This window comes from Misgurnus anguillicaudatus, chromosome 4 (assembly GCF_027580225.2).
Source record: "Misgurnus anguillicaudatus chromosome 4, ASM2758022v2, whole genome shotgun sequence".
In the NCBI taxonomy this organism is placed as follows: domain Eukaryota; kingdom Metazoa; phylum Chordata; class Actinopteri; order Cypriniformes; family Cobitidae; genus Misgurnus; species Misgurnus anguillicaudatus.
The window spans coordinates 21,672,330-21,683,469 of NC_073340.2; the positions used below are offsets into that span (position 1 = coordinate 21,672,330).

Here is an 11,140-nt window from a genome sequence, read left to right on the forward strand (position 1 = left end):
TCTAGCTGGACTTAGCTGGTCAGGCTGGAAGACCAGCTGACCCACCTGCTTGACCAGCTTTGCCAGGCAGGGAGGACCAGCTTAGACCAGCTACTGCCACCTAAACCAGCTTATGCTGGTCTGGATTTTTCAGTAGGGTATACTACAGTTAATATGTCACAATCGTACATGCAAACATGAATATGTAAATATATAATTTATTCTCTTTGTTAATTAACAAATATATTATTACTTGTCACATAACGTTTTGTGAGCTGCTATGACGTATTGTAATATTCATTAAAGAAATGGGTGAAATTTTTGACTCTTGAATTAATGACATCTGCGCGCCATCTAGTGGCAGACAACAAAAAATGCCTGATACAGCTGAAGTGGTTACTTTCTAGCCGTAGTAGGTTACTACTTTCTCTTATCCCAACTTAATTGCAGACAACTAAAATTAAACTTTTTTTTTCTTCATAAAATGTGTAGTTCTATTGGACTATAAAAATGCATATGTTTGTCTTTCGCGTCCAGTCTAGCCTGACTCAACAACATTTAATATCGTTCTGTGGAGAAGGGTTGTTTTTGCACGTGTGTTACTGTAGGTGGCGCTAATGGTGCAAAGTTATTCGACAAGCGCTTGCAAATATACAGCCACATTCTGTATGTTATATAAATGTATATTTTTAGTGTATGATGTATATTAATATAGAATAATGTTAACAGTAAAACACAGAACGTTACCATAACGTTAGTTTTTGGTTATTTTTTTGGAACCAAATAATAACGTCCTGGGAACGTCCTTTTTATGGTTTTTTTTGCAACCATAAAATAACGTTCCCATAACGTTGCAGGGTGGCTATTTTTAAATAACCTAAAAATAACTTATACAGAACGTTCTCTAATGGTTATTTTATTTATTTATTTATTTATTTTTTGGAACCATAACATAATGTTCTCATAACATTACAGGGTGGTTATTTTTTTTAAAGAACCTAAACATAACTTGTACAAAACGTTCTTTAATGGTTATTTATTTTATTTTTTGGAACCATAGAATAACGTTCCCATAACGTTGCAGGGTGGTTACTTTTAAAATAACCTAAAAAATAACATTCTATTTCTGTAAAGAAAATTTTCCTGGCTAACCAAAAACAAACCTTGGAAAATTACGTTAAGGAAACCAAAAACTAACGTTAAGGAAACGTTTTGGGAACCAAAAATTGTTAGCTGGGTGTCTACATCTATTGCAAAATTGACATGAACGTTCATTACTGTTTTTGTTATTCTTGTATAGAGAGCTTTTATTAAAAATGTACAATACGCCAAGGCTTCAAGCTGCACACTTATCAATTAATGTGTCTATTATGCAATTTATTTTGGAAAATCACACTCGCACTGATATATGTTAAGATATGTCAGAGCAAGTTGTTTTCAGTGAAGACATTTAATGCACAATTTAAATGCAAAATTACAAAGAGAGTTACAGTCAGTGGTGGACTGGATAAGAAGTAACAAATTGATTCTCAATGTATCTAAAACTAATTGTTTAGTGGTTGGAACTTCTTATTCCTTATTTTCCAAACCAAAACTTAAACTCATTATAGACGAAAAACATCTAGAGCAAAGAGAAGAGGCTAAACTTTTGGGAGTAATGATTGTTTTGGGATATGCATGTTCAGAAAATTTAAATGGGAAACACTTTGTCTGTTATTAAAAGGTGTGAAAGATATTTTTACACCACAGACCATTAAACAAGTACTTAATGCTTTGTTTTTTCACACCTTGATTATTGCTCTGTGGTTTAGTCTAGTAATTCAACAACTAATATAAAAAACTGATTCAGAACAAAGCAGCACGTGTGGCTCTTTCATGTGGGTTTAGATCAAATGTTGATAAAATGCATGAAAGCCTTTCATGGTTTAAAGTTAAAAACAGATTTGTGTATTCACTAATGGGTTTTTTATATTAAGTTATAACAAACTAAACATCAGACCTTATATACAAAATCATTCTTTAGTACTGATACACATCATTATCCAACAAGGCATGCAATAGAATGTAGTTTTATTTTGCCTATAGTGAAGACCAAATCAATTTAACGTTCAGTCAGGTACAGAGCTATGTTTGAATGGAATAGGCTTTATGCCCAGCTGCACTACTTCCTGAACTTCAGCCAGCTCCTTGTTTCCTGTCTGCCATTATTGGACAAACTGATTAATCCAGGTGTGTCTGATTATTGTTGTTGTGACTACTGAGGTCAGGCACACCTGGATAATCAGTTTGTCCAATAATGGCAGACAGGAAACAAGGAGCTGGCTGAAGTTCAGGAAGTAGTGCAGCTGGGCATAAAGCCTATTCTCTCCCAAATATTATCAAACAACAAAATACTTATCATGGTTTTAAAATATCATCGAAGAAATATTACCTTTAAATATTTAACATTAATTTAGAGAGATTCTGGTAGAGGTCACTTGTTATTTTATTTTTGATTTAGATCTACTCTGAGATTTATTTTTATTTTGTTGTGTCAAATGTTAATTTTAAATGTGTGTAATGTGAGTGATGTGTGTAATGTGAGTAATGTGATGTGGTAAATGTATTGTCACATGAAAAGATTATAGGACTCCAGGAACCCTGCTGAAAAAACCAGCTAAAACCAGCTTAAGCTGGTCAAGCTGGTTTTAGCTGGTCTCCCAGCCTGGTCATAGCTGGTGTTATCATGCTGGTTTAAGAGGGGTTTTGGCGACAATTTTTAGCTGGTCAGGCTGGTTTTAGCTGGTCAGGCTGGTCTTAGCTGGTCAGGATGGCTGGTCTTAGCTGGTCAGGCTGGTTTTAGCTGGTCAGGCTGGTTTTAGCTGGTCAGGCTGGTCTTAGCTGGTTTTAGCTGGTCTTAGCTGGTCAGGCTGGTTTTAGCTGGTCAGGCTGGTTTAAGATGGCCAGGCTGGTTTAAACTGGTCAGGCTGGTCTTAGCTGGCCAGGCTGGTTTTAGCTGGTCAGGATGGCTGGTCTTAGCTGGCCAGGCTGGTTTTAGCTGGTTTAAGCTGGTCTTGGCTGGCCAGGCTGGTTTTAGCTGGTTTAGGTTGGTCTTAGCTTCTCAGCCGGCATTTCAACGTTGAATCAACGTCAGGGACCAAAGTTGCATCAACGTTGAATTACCTTTTGGTTTTGCAAAGTGAATCAAAGTTGACTTCACGTTGTTTCAATGTTGATTTCACAACATATCAATGTTGTTTCAACGTCACACTTTCAACATAGGTGAATCAAGGTTGAGATCGCAAAGCAGTTTTAACGCACTTTTTAACACTAAATATAGATTTTCACTTTAAATTTCAATACGCACCAAATGATTTGCTGTACATATCATGTTTTTAGTATAATTATTACAAGAATGCAACTTGCTGCTCATTACCTACAGTACAACCCCATCCATAAAACTAAACACCTAAAGTAGGTAAAGTTTGAATGTGAACGATGGCATGTGCCTACCCTTTCTAAATAAACATGAAAGCAGCTGTTAAAATTGATCTTTTATAGATAAAAACAAATTCTTTCAAACAGTTAGGTTTCCAGTTAGTAGTGCGGAAGTTGAATATTCCAAATACAGAATAAAAACATAAAATATGAAAACAAAATAATATTTAAAAGTCATTTTATTCATCTGAATAGAAAAAAATATATAGGAAAACTGCAAATATGAATTTTGTTGTAGGTTTAGCTCACAGTCTTCTTATGGCCACCAACACCCTTCCATTCTGGCTCATACTGTACTTAAAACCCGATGAAAGCATCTAAAGAGAAAACAAAAGTTATTTCATTTTCAAAAATGATGCATTTTTAGCCCATGTATAAAAAAAATCTTGTTATTGCACATCAGGGTGTGTGTGTGTTCTTTAATGGTCTGTCTAGAAACATAGCATAGCCATCTGATGAAGGAAGAAAGCTGTTGTGTTTACGGTGACAATAAGCTTCAATCAAGATCACCTACAGTGCATTCAGAAAGTATTTAGGGTAGACCCCTTTCACATTTAAATTTTAAGGTGGTTGCATGATACTGTAATTGTTTAGATATTTTCCTCATAAATCTACAATACATACCCCATGACAAACTAAAAACTGAATTTTAGAAACTTCTGCAAATGTATGAAAAAATTAATATTATATTTACATTATACAGATCATTTGCATCAATATCTGCAATTTAGCTCAGCTGCCTCCATTTTCTCTTGATGGTTGCTGATGGGTTCTGATGAACACATGAAGATATTTTGAGGAATGTCTGTAACCAAACTGTCCGGAAGCACCATTGACTTCCATAGTAGGATAAAAGAATACTATAGAAGTGAATGGTGCTTCTGATCGCTTTCGTTAAAAATAAATCCAGGAGTTGCAAAGATTGCTGTGTCATACCCAAAAAGACCGGAGGCTGTAACTGCTACTTCAAAAGGTGCTTCAACTAAGTACTGAGTAAAGGGTCGGAATACTTAGGTCATATCAACTTTAACCCCCCCCCCCCCCCCCAAAGAGATGCTGAACAGAGCAAACATTGACTGGTTGCTTTACGTGTGGGTCAAACAGCCTTTTGTGCAGTCCCTTACCAATAAAAGCTAAGATGGACTCCAGACCTTCTGGACTGTCTGTGAGAGACTTCAAACTCGCCCAGACCAACAAGGCATCTTGTTAGCAGACATCTCGACCTGATCAAAAAATTTGATTAGATACTGGTCTGGTCCTATTTTTAATATATGTTTTACAAACTTACCACAGGTAATCTTCAGGCTCATCTTAGCCATCATTGCGTTTGATAAAGTTCATAAAAAGAAAAACGTATTTCATTAGAATACAATCATAAATGTAATGTTTTTGTTAGAAATACAAAAAACTGTGGCCCAAGTACAACTTTGAAAGAAATAAAGAATGTTTACATTTTTTGTCATGGTACAGTGTCACTTCATTACTTTTTGAGTGGTACAGATTGGGCATCTGGAAAGACACATGACTTCATCTCTGTGTATTTTATCACACTTCTTCAAATTGCATGGTAATCTGCCTACAATATAAAACACATAATAAAATAAAAAACAAATAATGGCCCCTTTTCAAAAGAAAATATAAATTGTGAAATACAAAACACTGTATCTTAGTTATTATGATTAGTAGAATTTGACCTGAATACAAAACAAATACTAAATGCATTGTCATGTTGTAGGGGAGATGCTTCAAAAATAAATTGTAAATGATTGATTTCTATTACAACATGCTAGCTTGGTGGTGCGTTACAATGGTGGGTGGTAGCTCATGGACATAGCCATCATTTAAAAAATTATGATTAAAACCATAATACATAAAGATAGAAAATAATGCTGTTATGTACACCACCACAAAGACCAATTTTATATGTCAATATGAAGCCTCTCTAAAACTTATGTCAACATCCACTCTGAACTATGAATTAACTTTTGTCTCTGTCTATTGAAAACAAAGGGTTTGAAATATGTAAGCCTACATACTGTAGAAGGAGTAGTGACATACAAAAAAAATGAATTGCTGTGCTGAACAATAACCATTGTATCCTAAACTATTTTCTTATATTTTCCTAATGACAATGATAAACCAGATATGCACTTTTTGAGCACTTGTGTTTTGGATGCAAATATAAACACAAAGTAATACTTACTCTTCAGCCAATGGAAAACATCAAAACACAACAAGAAAATGACCTGTAAAGAAAAGTGAACATAAATATACAATAGTTATTAATCCAGAATTGATGGCTTCTGTTTAAATTCTTAACAGTTTTAACAGGCTAACGTTACTGTAAACTGTGCCCGTACTGTAAGTTAAATAATCTTACATTTACGCGTCAAACCCTACATTTAAATAACTTGCGTTATAATTAACTAAACAATGTCAAATAAATTTGAAGAACGAGGATAACACATTTTTATAGAAGGTAACGTTAAAGACAAATAAAAGATCTCACTACATTAGCTCAGATGCGTCACGAGCACAGTCAAACCACTGCATCAACATTCAACATTAAAGTTCAGAATATTTGAGTCATATCGAATTAACTGTTACTAAAAACAAAACAAACATAACTGTGAACTTATTTTAATGACTTAACCAGGAATTAATAAAAACTTACCTTAGAATTTGCCATAGAAATGAAAACTGTCGTCTGAGGTAAACGGTTAAAATCCACTTTGAACTCACGAGGACGGAGGCGCGCGCCCGCAAATACGTGTGTTCGACTTCTTGCTGCGCTGACAGGTTGATAACGTCAATGTACCGCGAGAGTGTAATTCTTGACTCGCTCTCGCGATACATTGACGTCATCAACGTATGATGTCGGTTCTCGCAGCGCAGCATGAAGTCGAACATGACTAATAACCATAGCTAATAACACATAACAAAAGACAAAATGTTAAAAAAACAATAAAGATGGTAAAAAAGATGGCCCACGTCCAGACGGAACTGAAAATTAGAACTTGTTTAACAATAAATATTTCTTCTATTAAAATAAACTGAAATATTGTGCTTTTAAAACATAGCTTTTTAGATCTTCATCCGAGGGTGGGTTCAATTATTTCATAAACATGCATGCACATTTTGTTCTAAATGGACAGAGCTTTATAAAAAAATAAAAGAAATGTTTTTATTATAATAAAAGTGTAGTAACTGGTTTTTGATTTAACAACAACAATAAACATAAAAAACTTACAGTATCTGCTAAGATAATAACAACCAATGATAATTATTTTAATAATTTAATAATAATACTTATTTTAATAATTAAAATATTTAAAAAAAATTATTAGGCCCTACTATGATTAATGGCAAACTAATGGGGGCTAGCTAAAAAAAATATGGGGCATGTGTGGGTTTTCTGTGGGCATGCCCACTAAAAACCCCCATGGGGCTCAAAAGGGCAAAGTCAGAAGGAGCCCGCTCGCCTTGCCCATATGGGCCCTGTGTGGGGCCCATTTGGGATGTGGTGTGAGTTTGCCCTGCCCTGCCCACACCGCATGGGCATGTTTTGCTTACAAAAGGCTGAGGGAGCTGTTTGTGGCACAGTAAAGAAAGCCGAGAAAAGGTTGGATGTTATTACATTATTAATGGTATTCTTAAAATTTATATTTGAAACGTTATATTTTAGACATTGTGATGAAAATATACTAAAAATAAAACAACCATAATAATGCTTACAAAAATAGCCTAATCCATCTCCTGAATTCATCATATGGAAATCACATGCCCCACCAGTGTTAAAATCAATGTTATACATAAAATATTTGTAGCTTCTTAAACTTTATATAATATGAGCAACCTAAAACATTTTTTACCAAAAAGGCACTTGTTTTGAAAGGGAAAAATAAAGATACAAAGATGATTTATTTGCATGTGTCTAATATATTTTTAACTTGATCAATTACTTTTGTTAAATTTTAAAAATATAAGTATTTTCATAAAATGAGTTTTTACATTTTTATCTAAAGGATTCACAAATTAAAATGTCATAAAACAACCATTTACCATTCACCGTACTGACATTATTTCAACCAAATTTCAACGTTGATTTTTAAGCATTGTATTAACCTTTTGCAACTGTTTACCATTCACCGTTGTTTCAACATTGTATCAATGTCAACGTTGAAGGTTGGTCATGCCTGCTTGGTGGTCAGGCTGGCTTGTCTTAGCTGGTTTAAGCTGGCCAGGCTAGAAGACCAGCTTGACCAGCCTGGCCAGGCTGGGAGACCAGCTTGACCAGCCTGGGAGACCAGCTTGACCAGCCTGGCCAGGCTGGGAGACCAGCTTGACCAGTCTGGCCAGGCTGGGAGATCAGCTTGACCAGCCTGGCCAGGCTGGGAGACCAGCTTGACCTGTCTGGCCAGGCTGGGAGATCAGCTTGACCAGCATGCCAGGCTGGGAGACCAGCCTGGGAGACCAGCTTGACCAACCTGGCCAGGCTGGGAGACCAGCTTGACCTGTCTGGCCAGGCTGGGAGATCAGCTTGACCAGTCTGGCCAGGCTGGGAGATCAGCTTGACCAGTCTGGCCAGGCTGGGAGATCAGCTTGACCAGCATGGCCAGGCTGGGAGACCAGCCTGGGAGACCAGCTTGACCAACCTGGCCAGGCTGGGAGACCAGCCCGGCCAGGCTGGGAGACCAGCTTGACCAGCCTGGCCAGCCTGGGAGACTAGCTTGACCAGCCTGGGAGACCAGCTTGACCAGCCTGGGAGACCAGCTTGACCAGCCTGGGAGACCACCATGACCAGGCTGGGAGACCAGCTTGACCAGCCTGGCCAGGTTGGGAGACCAGCTAAAACCAGCTATTTCCATCTTAAACCAGCTAAAACCAGCTTGACCAGCTTAAGCTGGTTTTAGCTGTTTTTTTCAGCAGGGAAGAATAGCTTTTAGCTCATGCCGAAGCTAATAGGGATCCAAATAAAACAAACAACACTAACATTTAAGTTAGTCTGGGACTAGGCTTAAGCCCTGTCTGGGAAACCGCCCCTAAATTGTGGTATCTGGCCAAATCAAATTTCCACCTCAGTTTAGATCACATTTAAAATAACCAGAGTTAGCTTAATCCAATACCGGAATGCTCTTAATTTTCGTTGCAATATACTTGGCATCCGACAACAAATATTTATTCACAAACTTACATAATACGTTCACAAATTTTATTTAACTTACGAAAATTAACCAAACTACCAATGGCATGGCTGAATGATTTTTGTCAATATAAAAAAATATTTAAAGAGCCGTAAACAAAGACTCGTTTTGACCAATAGATGTCAGTATTGCAGTATAAATATAATAAGGCAAGGACAAGCCAGACAACAACATATTGTACTTTTAAAAAATCTAAATATCCTTACATTTTCAGGGATTTGTTTACTTGATGAGCATATTATACATCATTATGTATTGCTTTTAGTGAAATCTGAAAAAATATTGGGTTGTCTTTTAACAAGAAAAGGCTGACTTCCAATGGACTAAAAAAAATAATGTAATTGAATAAAAACCTTCACAAATTTTTGATAGATTTCTTTAAAATTAAGACATAAATGCTTTTGCTTCTCAAGTGAGTATTTCTTGTTTTAGGAATGTTAAGATATTGGAAGTCAAGACAAAAACACTGCGTAATATAATGATCTTTTTTTGCAGTGGGGGCTCTTGAAAAACAGGATCTGCCCTGTAACTGACCACAGCCATGGCTTTTACAACCTTAAATGACCCTCAGACATAAACACCACTGATAAATCACTTGGACCATACAGAAGAATCCATTGATTTATTGATTAATCTATTTTTTATCTATGTGAGTCGAATTTGTGACAATTCATGCTATATGTTTTTTTTTGTCAAAAAAGCTTTCAAATTTTTATTGACAGTAAGACTTAAAATGTTAAGCCACATAATAGTGTACTGGTGTTTTTCACATTCTGTTCATAGTTCATAGTCATTTGTCTAATGAGGCACACAGTGAATAACAGTGCATTACGTGAGGGTGGGCTGAAGGTGGGACTTTGTAGATTGGAGATCATTAAAACTTAATTTCCTACAATCTATACAATGCCAAAGAGGGTCGTGCATTCCTGCTAATGTACAGAGGATGCAATTCTTGGAACAACACATAAAAAGACATTTTAATTTACAACCTCTCCCCGCCCCCAAAGCGCCGCCTCACCCTCCTCTCCCTTCATCCAATCACACAGTAGGTGTTGCCTCTGTATAAGCCAATAAAGGCCAAGTGCTTGCCCTTTGAAACATGACCATGATAAATTATTGCATGACAGTTGTGTGTGAGGAGGAGAAATAGACCAGGGTGAAAAGAGAGCAAGCAAAACAGGATCTCAGACTTCTTTACTCCAACACAGACAGTAGCTTCCAGCTTTATCTTTTACAATAAAACAAGTCATCAAAAATAGTGTATTTAAAAGTAATTTAAAGTTATTCTTCCAGCTCAGAGCATTGTGTTAGCAGTCCAAAGGGTGTGGGTTCGAGGATAAATGCATTAAATGCACTGAACAGTAGAATGCTTTGGATAAAAGCATCTTGTATGTGAAAAAAAAAAATGCAATCTGTAAACAAATGCAATAAAATGTTTCAATTTTCTCAGTAACAAAATGCTTGTAATAAACATATAACCACATTAACCTGCCTCCAGATATGCAAGTCTCATCACATATACATTCATCTCCACATCAGCATCAATGTCACACCTGAGCACATCTTTACATTACATCACTATCAGATGTAGTACTAATGATGTATTTTAGCTATGTAACATTTATTTCTTCCTTCCTTCCTTATCTTTACAACTTACTATTTACTAGAAACTGACTGTGAATGAAATTGTATAAGAACATTGCATAACATATGCTGTCTCTTTTTGAAATACCGTATTATCTTCTCTTATCCAGTGTGCCTTTATGTGAAACTCAGTCAGAACATTGAAAAACTAGGACGTATGTACTGATTGATGACACACATATTACGTACAAAGACTAAAAACGACCAATAACTCTGATGACATGCTTTTAGCAAATACAAGCTTGTAGCTTATGGTTAATATTTGCTTGTTTTCCAGACTTGGGGCCATTTGTACCCGGGTCCATAGGGATCATTCCTAATCTTATCTTCTGTGCAGAGTACATGTGGGCAATGTAACCTCAGAGGAACGGTTAAGCTGCAGCGTATTTGGCAAAACAGTGCCCCCATAATGTCTCATGTGTGCAGGGTAAAGCTACAGATAGTAGAGGGACCTTGAATGCATATGGTGATATGATTTTAAAGTGCTGTAGATAAGATGCTCTCCAATAGCGAAAGCACATAAAAACAACAGTTTGTTAAAAAACACAGCTATTATGTTATGTTTTATTATTGGATTCCTTGAAAAAGCTGAAATTGGTGCTCCTGAGAGTTTATAGGGGCATCTGGGAGGGACCTAAAATGAAAGAAAGCCAGCATTCTTGGTTTATTAGACAATGTCATAAAACTCCTTTTGATAAAAAGTAGGCCTATATTATGAATAACGTGGCGTGCTTTAGTTTAATAGACCACTTTTATATTATTGCATTTATTGTACAGTAATTTAACAATGTACTTGTGTGTGATGTGCAATTGATCAGGAACAGTAAGAATGAAAG

At 36.2% G+C, this 11,140-nt stretch overlaps 1 long non-coding RNA gene across 1 annotated transcript; it reads right to left on the minus strand.

Annotated features, from left to right (window-relative positions):
- Window positions 1-3,617: 3,617 nt before the first annotated feature.
- LOC129423547 (uncharacterized) lies at window positions 3,618-6,654 on the minus strand. The gene is made up of 4 exons (XR_012369271.1): window positions 6,131-6,654; window positions 5,660-5,702; window positions 4,581-4,679; window positions 3,618-3,773 (listed from the first exon to the last, which is right to left on the minus strand). It is a non-coding gene; the product is annotated as an uncharacterized lncRNA (long non-coding RNA).
- Between the last annotated feature and the right edge of the window lie 4,486 nt (window positions 6,655-11,140).